Source organism: Hordeum vulgare, chromosome 4H, assembly GCF_904849725.1.
Source record: "Hordeum vulgare subsp. vulgare chromosome 4H, MorexV3_pseudomolecules_assembly, whole genome shotgun sequence".
Classification (NCBI taxonomy): domain Eukaryota; kingdom Viridiplantae; phylum Streptophyta; class Magnoliopsida; order Poales; family Poaceae; genus Hordeum; species Hordeum vulgare.
This window is the reverse complement of record NC_058521.1, coordinates 198,756,826-198,766,479: the sequence shown is the minus strand read 5'-3', so window position 1 is coordinate 198,766,479 and position 9,654 is coordinate 198,756,826.

The following is a 9,654-nucleotide window of genomic DNA, read 5'->3' as shown; positions in this document are numbered from 1 at the left end:
GAACATATCACTCATATAAATAGAACAACCATTATTCTCTGACTTAAATGAGTAGCCGTCTCGCATTAAGCAAGACCCTGATACAATATTCATGCTAAAAGCTGGTACTAAATAAAAATTATTAAGGTTTAAAACTAATCACGAAGGTAGATGTAGAGGTAGCGTGCCGACGGCGATCACATCGACCTTGGAACCATTCCCGACGCGCATCGTTACCTTGTCCTTAGCCAGCCTCTGTTTATTTCGTAGTTCTTGCTTTGAGATGCAAATATGAGCAACAACACCGGTATCAAATACCCAGGAGCTACTACGAGCGCTGGTAAGGTACACATCAATAACATGTATATCATATATACCTTTGACGTTGTCGGCCTTCTTATCCGCTAAGTACTTGGGGCAGTTCTGCTTCCAGTGACCGGTTCCCTTGCAATAGTAGAACTCAGTCTCAGGCTTGGGTCCATTCTTTTTCTTCTTCCTGACAACTGGCTTATCGAGCGCGGTAACAGCTTTGCCGTCCTTCTTGAAGTTCTTCTTACCCTTGCCCTTTTTGAAACTGGTGGTCTTATTGACCATCAACACTTGATGCTCTTTCTTGATTTCTACTTCCGCAGATTTCAGCATCGAGGACAACTCGGGAATGGTCTTCTCCATCCCTTGAATGTTCTAGTTCAACACAAAACCCTTGTAGCTTGGTGGGAGAGACTGGAGGATTCTGTCAATTACAGCGTCATCCGGAAGTTCGACTCCAAGCTGAGTCAGACGACCGTGCAACCCAGACATTCTAAGTATATGCTCACTAAGAGAACTGTTCTCCTCCATCTTACAACTAAAGAACTTATCAGAGACTTCATATCTCTTGATCCGGGCATGAGCTTGAAAAACTAGTTTCAGCTCCTGGAACATCTCATATGCTCCATATTGCTCAAAACGCCTTTGGAGCCCCGGTTCTAAACTGTATAGCATGCCACACCTAACCAGAGAGTAGTCATCACTCTGCGTTTACCAGACGTTCTGAACATCTTGGGATACCGCGGGAACAGGAGGGTCACCTAGCGTCGCATCAAGGACATAGGCCTTCTTGTATGCAATGAGGATGAGCTTCAAGTTACGGACCCAGTCCGTATAGTTGCTACCATCATCTTTCAGCTTAGTTTTCTCTAGGAACGCGTTGAAATTGAGGTTGACAGGTGCGTTGGCCATTGGATCTACAATATTTGCAAAGACAACTTTTAGACTAAGTTCATGATAATTAAGTTAATATGATAAAATTATGTATGAACTCCCACTTAAATCGACATCCCTTTAGTCATCTAAGTGTTACATGATCCATGTCGACTAACCCGTGTCCAATCATCACGTGAGACGGACTAGTCGTCGATGGTGAGCATCTCCATGTTGATCGTATCAACCATACGACTCATGTTCGACCTTTCGGTCTCTCGTATTCGAGGCCATGTCTGTACATGCTAGGCTCATTGAGTCAACCTAAGTGTTTCGCGTGTGTAAATCTAGCTTACACCCATTGTATGCGAACGTTAGAATCTATCACACCCGATCATCACGTGGTGCTTCGAGATAACGATCCTTCGCAACGGTGCACACTTAGGGGAATACATTCTCGAAATTTTATGAGGGATCATTTTATTATGCTACCGTCGTTCTAAGAAATAAAATGAAAAACATAATAAACATCACATGCAATCATATAGTGACATGATATGGCCATTATCATATTTGCTCCTTCGATCTCCATCTTCGGGCATCGGATGATCATCATTGTCACCTGTGTGACACCATGACCTCCATCATCATGATCTCCATCATTGTGTCTCCGTGAAGTTGTTACGCCAACTATTACTACTACTACTATAGCTAACCGTTACGAACGAAGTAAAAGTAGTAAACACATGGCGTTGCATCTCATACAATAAATTAAGACAACTCCTATGGCTCCTGCCGGTTGTCATACTCATCGACATGCAAGTCGTGAATCCTATTACAAGAACATGATCATCTCATACATCACACATGTAACATCACATCCTTTGGCCATATCACATCACATGTCATACCCTGCAAAAACAAGTTAGACGTCCTCTAATTGTTGTTGCATGTTTTACATGGCTGATTTGGGTTTCTAGCAAGAACGCCTTCTTACCTACGTAACATCCACAACATTGATATGCCAAAGCTATTTACCCTTCATAAGGACCCTTTTCATCAAATCCAATCCAACTAGAGTAGGAGAGACAGACACCCGCTAGCCACCTTATGCACCGTGTGCATGTCGGACGGTGGAACCTATCTCACGTAAGCGTACGAGTAAGGTCGGTCTGGGCCGCTTCATCCCACAATACCGCCGGAAAATAATAAGACTAGTAGTGGTAAGCAATTTACAAAAATCAGCACCCACAACCTTTGTGTTCTACTCGTGCAAAGAATCTACGCATAGAAAACCTGGCTCTGATGCCACTCTTGGGTAACGTAGCAAAAATTCAAAAAATTCCTACGCCTTACATAGATCTTCCTATGGAGAAACCAGCAACAAGAGAGGGGTGAGAGCATCTTCGTACCTTTGAAGATCGCTAAGTGGAAGCGTTGCTAGAACGCGGTTGATGGAGTCATACTCGTTGCGATTCAGATCGTGGTGTGATTCCGATCTAGTGTCGAACCACGGCACCTCCGCGTTCAACACACGTGCATCCCGGTGACGTCTCCCGCACCTTGAACCATCAAGGAGGAGGGAGAGGTTGGGGAAGAGCTCTGGCAGCACGACGGCGTGGTGGCGGTGGAGCTATGAGGTCTCCCGGCAGGACTTCGCCAAGCACCGTGGGAAAGGAGGGAGAGGAGAAGCAGGGCTACGCCGAGAGAGAAAGAATTGTGTGTCCTCAAAACAGCCAAAAGCCTCACTATATATAGGGGGAAGGGCGCACCCTTTAGGGTTCCCATCCCCAAAGGGTGCGGCAGCCCTAGATAGGAGGTGCAAGGCGGCGGCCACAGGAGGAGAGGGGGTGGCGCACCACTAGGTGGACCTTAGGCCCACCAGCGCCTAGGGTTCCCCCTCCTTCCCTTTCTGGTGCACCTTGGGCTGAGTGTGGCGGGCGCACCAACCCACATGGGGCTGGTTCCCTCCCACACTTGGCCCATGTAACCTCCCGGGGCTGGTGGACCCTCCCTGTGGGCCCCCGGAACCCTTCTGGTGGTTCCAGCACAGCGTCGATGGTGCCCGAAACATTTCCGGCGTCCAAACCCATCCATCCTATATATCAATCTTTAACTCCGGACCATTTTGGAGCTCCTCGTGACGTCCGGGATCTCATCCGGGACTCCGAACAACCTTCGGTAACCTCGTATAACAATTCCCTATAACCCTAGCATCCTCGAACCTTAAGTGTGTAGACCCCACGGATTCGAGAGGCATGCAGACATGACCGAGACACCTCTCCGGCCAATAACCATCAGCGGGGTCTGGATACCCATGGTTGCTCCCACATGTTCCACGATGATCTCATCGGATGAACCACGATGTCAAGGATTCAATCAATCCCGTATACAATTCCCTTTGTCTATCGGTATAGAACTTGCCCGAGATTCGATCGTCGGTATCCCTATACCTTGTTCAATCTCGTTACCAGCAAGTCTTTTTACTCGTTCCGTAGCACATCATCCCATGACTAACTCCTTAGTCACATTGAGCTCATTATGATGATGTTCTACCGAGTGGGCCCAGAGATACCTCTCCGTCACACAGAGTGACAAATCCCGATCTCGATTAGTACCAACCCAATAGATACTTTCGGAGATACCCGTAGTGCACCTTTATAGTCACCCAGTTACGTTGTGATGTTTGATACACCCGAAGCACTCCTACAGTATCCAGGAGTTGCACAATCTCACGGTCGAAGGAAAAGATACTTGACATTAGAAAAGCTTTAGCATACGATCAACACGATCTAGTGCTATGCTTAGGATTGGGTCTTGTCCATCACATCATTCTCGTAATGATGTGATCCTATTATCAATGACATCCAATGTCCATGATCAGGAAACCATGACCGTCTATTGATCAACGAGCTAGCCAGCTAGAGGCTTGCTAGGGACACATTGTGATCTATTTATTCACACATGTATTACTGTTTCCTGTTAATACAATTATAGCATGAACAATAGACGATTATCATGAACAAGGAAATATGATAATAACCATTTTATTATTGCCTCTAGGGAAAATTTCCAATAGAAACTTCTTGGGTAGCCATACCTTTGATTCTTATAATGATATGACGAATTTTGTAGGTTCACCCCCACTCATGGTTAATGAAACAATATTAACTTTGGAACATGTGATGCGAAGGCTTGATACTATTGAAAATAAAGTTGCTACCATTGAGCTTATTGAAAACTTGGACAAAAATATTCATAATCATATTACTCGATATGGATCCAAGGTAGGAGTTACTTTAAAAAACCTTAGGGAAAAGGAACCCATGGTTAATGAAAAGCTGGATCAAGATTCTTCTAGAATTGGAAAGCTAGAGGACATTATTACCAACTTGGGTTCCGCCTTTTCCTCTATTAAAACCACTCCAAAATGTCCTCCTCCTAAGACTGCCAAGTTTGTTTATGTTCCCAAAAATAAGGGTGAATCCTCTAAAAAAGTGATGAAGATCTTAAGATGATAAGCGTTCACCCTAGCTTCGTTATAAGGGAACTTATTACGACAAGTGAATTTCTGGATTTCTCGCATAGGAGTATGATTTTTGATAAACCAATGGATCTCGCATGATGAATTACGACAAGTGAATTTCTGGGTTTCTCGCATAGGTTCAAAAGTGAACAATTGAGGAATTGCATACCAAAGATGACAATACCTAGATCTATTGCATTATGTCTAGCTAGGGGCGTTAAACAATAGCGCTTGTTGGGAGGCAACCCAATTTTATTTTTAACTTTTTGTTTTTGCTTTTGTTTTTGAGTGATGCACAAATTATTACCTCTGTAATAATTGTATTCTCTTGTTTTAATTTGTTTTTGTGAAGTAAGACCTTTGGGATGGTCTATGGTGTTTGCAAGTTGATTTTGCTGAAAAACAAAAACTTTCGCTCTCAGTCAAGGAATTATGTAAATTCACTGTACGTGCTTTTGAACTAAATTGTTTACACAAGATTGATATAAAATTTCCCAGATTGTCCTAAATTTTCAGAATTTTTGGAGTTACAGGAGTATTCAAAGTTTATAGATTGCTACACACTGTTCTGTTTTTGACAGATTCTGTTTTCTTTGTGTTGTTTGCTAATTTTGATGAATATATGGGTTGTATCGGGGGGTATGAACCATGGAGAAGTTGGAATATAGTAAATATTACATCAATATAAATAAAGAATGAGTTCACAACAGTACCTAAAGTGGCGATTATTTTTCTTATACTAACGGATCTCATGAGTTTTCTGTTGAGTTTTGTGTTGTGAAGTTTTCAAGTTTTGGGTAAAGATTTGATGGACTATGAAATAAGTAGGGGCGGGCACTATAAAACAGAAAACCGAAAAACCAAACTGAACCGAACCGTATTAACCGATTTGTCGGTTTATTTGGTGGTTTGATTTATGGTTCGGTGGGAAATTTTAAGGTTTTTTGGTGTTCTATTTTTGTTCAGTTCTTAGTGCCCAGAAACCGAATAGACCGAACATACCGATATGTGGGATACCCCATGTAATACCTTGTTTTTGAAAGTGCAACAATATGAAGGCATCACACATTTCTCCACACATAATACATTTCACGTTCCATGTGATTTTTCTACTTAATTATGGTTACTAGTTTGCTTGACCGAATAAACCATAGAATGATATTAAGGTTGCTAGAACTTGTGATTATCTTTTTGAATATTATACAATCCAAATCAGTGCTCTCGAGTCATTCCACTTATACTGACAAGATCATGAATTTTGATTTTCGGTTAACCGAACAAACCAAACCGATATATTATGGTTAATATGGTTCGGTTTCTAAATTTGCAATGATTATTTCAGTTTCTATTCCTCCAAAACCAAAATTATATAGAACCGAATAAATCGATCTATATTAACCATATAAACCGAACACCTAGTCCTAGGAATAAGGAGTGGCAAGAGCCTAAGCTTGGGAATGCCCAAGGAACCCCAAGCCATATTCAAGGATACCAAAAATCCTAAGCTTTGGGATGCCCCGAAAGGCATCCCCTCTTTCGTCTTCAATCCATCGGTAAATTTACTTGAGGCTATATTTTTATTCACCACATGATATGTGTTTTGCTTGGAGCATCTTGTATGATATGAGTCTTTACTTTTTAGTTTGCCACAATCATCCTTCCTACACACATCTATTGAGAGAGACGATCAATCGTGAATTTATTAGAATACTCTATGTGCTTCACTTATATCTTTTGAGCTAGGAAATGTTGGTCTAGTGCTTCACTTATATCTTTTAGAGCACGACGGTGTTTTCTTTTATAGAAATTATTAAGCTCTCGTGCCTCACTTATATTATTTTGAGAGTATTTCAACACCATGGTAATTGGTTTAGGTTATGAATTTCGTCCTAACATAATGGCATCCAAGAGGGATATAATAAGAACTTTCATATTAAGTGCATTGAATATGATGAGAAGTTTGTTTCCTTGCATATATTTTTGAGATGTGAAAATGGTAATATGAGAGTCATGCTAGTAAGTAATTGTGAATTGGAAGAAATACTTGTGTTAAGCTTGTGATTCGTGTAGCATGCACATATGGTGAACCGTTATGTGATGAAGTCGGAGCATGATTTGTTTAATGATTGTCAACCTTTGTGTGGAAGTCGGGATCGCGTGATGGTTAACTCCTACTAACCCTTTTGCTAGGAGCATGCATCTAATACTTTGCTTCAATAACTAATAGGCTTTTACAATAAGTATGAGTTCTTTATGACTAATGTTGAGTTCATGGATTATAAGCACTCTCACCCTTTGCTAGCCTCTCTAGTACGCGCAACTTTTGTCGGTACATTAAAACCGCCTTCCTCAAAACAGACACCATATAATTCCCTCAAAACAGCCACCATACCTACCTATTATGTCATTTTCATAGCCATTCTGAGATATATTGCCAAGCAACAACACCGTCCCGTTTTTTATGATACACACCATTACTGTCATATTTCTTTGCATGATCGTAAGATAGCTAGCATGATGTTTTCATGGCTTGTCCGTTTCTTATGTCATTGCTATGCTAGATCATTGCATATGCCGGTACACCACCGGCGAAATTCATATATAGTCTTATTTTGTTCTAGGTATCGAGTTGTAATATTTGAGTTGTAAGTAAATATAAGTGTGATGATTTGCATTGTTAGAGCATTGTCCCGTGTGAGAAAATGATGATGGAAGCTATGATTCCCTCACAAGTTGGGATGAGTCTCCGGACTTTACAAAAAATAAAAGAGGCCAGCGAATCCCATTCAAAAAATAAAAGAGGCCAAAGAGGCCCACCAAAAAATGAGAGAAAGGGAAAAGGGACAATGCTACTATCTTTTTCCACACTTGTGCTTCAAACTAGCACCATGTTCTTCATAGAGAATCTCCTATTTTGTCACTTTCATATAACTAGTGGAATTTCATCTTTTGCACGACCACTTAGTTTTATTTTTGAGATTTCATACACTTATAGCTCTAGTGCATATGTTGCATGGCAATCCCTACTCACTCACATTGATATCTACTAGCAAAAGAGCCCGTGTGTTGCAACAAAAGCAAACCATACGACACGTCCTAACATAATAATCATGACTTGAGATCTTTATTTAAACTCACATCTACGTTGTCTTTTTTTGTGAATACATCTATGCTCTCTCTCTCTAACTCTTTCTCTCCCTAAGGTGAACATCAACTTTTTTGTTTTCATGTAATGTTTTGCCGATTATTGATAGTTTTTCTTGTCTTCAATATCATTTTGACGAGGTGTTCATTTGCAACACGGATCGACCTCAGTATAAAAAAATGGATTATGTGTTATTGATTAAAGTTACAGCACAAATAGAATTTTAAAATGGTTAACTAAATAAAATAACATCATATTTAGACTCTGCGCGTCACTATTGATGAAAAATACATTATAAACAGAATTTTAAAAATTTTAATAGATAAACTAAAATTATATTCAGATTCTACGTATGTTTCTAATAAAATTTCATATATAATAATTTAAAATTGGAGTTACCGTTTAAAAGATATGACTTTTTAAAGTATTTGTCACTTATAATTGAGCTGCAAATTAATTAATATAAAACTAAAGGACGTTTCTATCAAAATTGCAAAAAACGATTCGTTCTCACACTTATGTTTGTACTCGGGTTGATTTTGAGAAAATACAAGGGGTTCATTGTAAAACTGCAAAAAACGATTCGTTCTCTCACTTATGTATGTACTACGGGTTGATTTCGAGAAAACACATGGAGTTTACTGTAAAACTACAAAAAACGATTCTTTTTCTCACTTAAATCCGGACCGCGGGTTGATTTCGGGAAACTCTAGGGGGTTTTCTGCAAAACGACCGTGACCTACGGCAGAAGCACTATGTGCTTTATTATTAGGGAAATATTGATGGGCATCTCCATAGCCCATTGATACGCCTAGTTGATGTGAGACTATCTTCTCCTCTTTCTTTTTGCAACCTCCACCATATTCTATTTTCACCTATAGTGATTTATCCATGGCTCACGCTCATGTATTGCGTGAGAGTTCAAAAGCATTGAGAACATAAAAAGTATGAAACAATTGCTTGACTTTCATCGGGGTTTTGCATGATTTCAATACTTTGTGTGGGGAAGATGGAGCATAGCGAGACCATATGATTTTGTAGGGATAACTTTCTAAGACCATGTTATTTCAGAAGGAAGCAATTGCCTTGTTAGAATGCTTGAAGTATTATTGTTTTTATGTCAATATTAGACTTTTGTTTTGAATCTTATGCACTACAAGAAATATGCTCATATATGACGTTTTTTAAGATGTCCTTGATGAATTCGTCATAAATCTATGACGATTTCATACAAGATCGTCGTAAACCGTTTGAGGGGATCAAATCTACATATAAATTACGACGATGTGAGTCAAAAACGTCGTAACCGCATAAGATGAGACCGTCATAACTTTTACGACGATTATAAAAATGTCGTAACATGTTTTAACTATGTTGACATGTCACTCGTGGGTCCATTCTATCCCACCTCATCCTAGTTTTGGTGTTTCTCTGATTAAGAAGATACTTTTGTACCTAAAAGTGATTTTTGGGAAAAATAAAGAGAAAACTATAATGCAGCTGCAGTTCAAATTTGACCCGCTTCCAACTGAAGATACTTTTGAACAAAATATAGTTGCGCTTTGAAAAGAGGAACTGAATCTATTGGCAGCAATTAAGGCTGAAATATAAATAGAAATGCATAAAAAAGGTTGAGGCCCAAAAAAGAAATGGATAGTAAAAGTTTATGGTTCAGAAATTAAAAAGGCCGAATTGTTGGGCCAGGCCCGTGTAGGTAATCAAAGCATAGAAAAGAAATACACAATGGGCTATTTTAATGGGCTCGGCCCACGTAAAGCACCGAACTGGACCAGCCCATGTGATCAAATGGGTTGGGCTGATT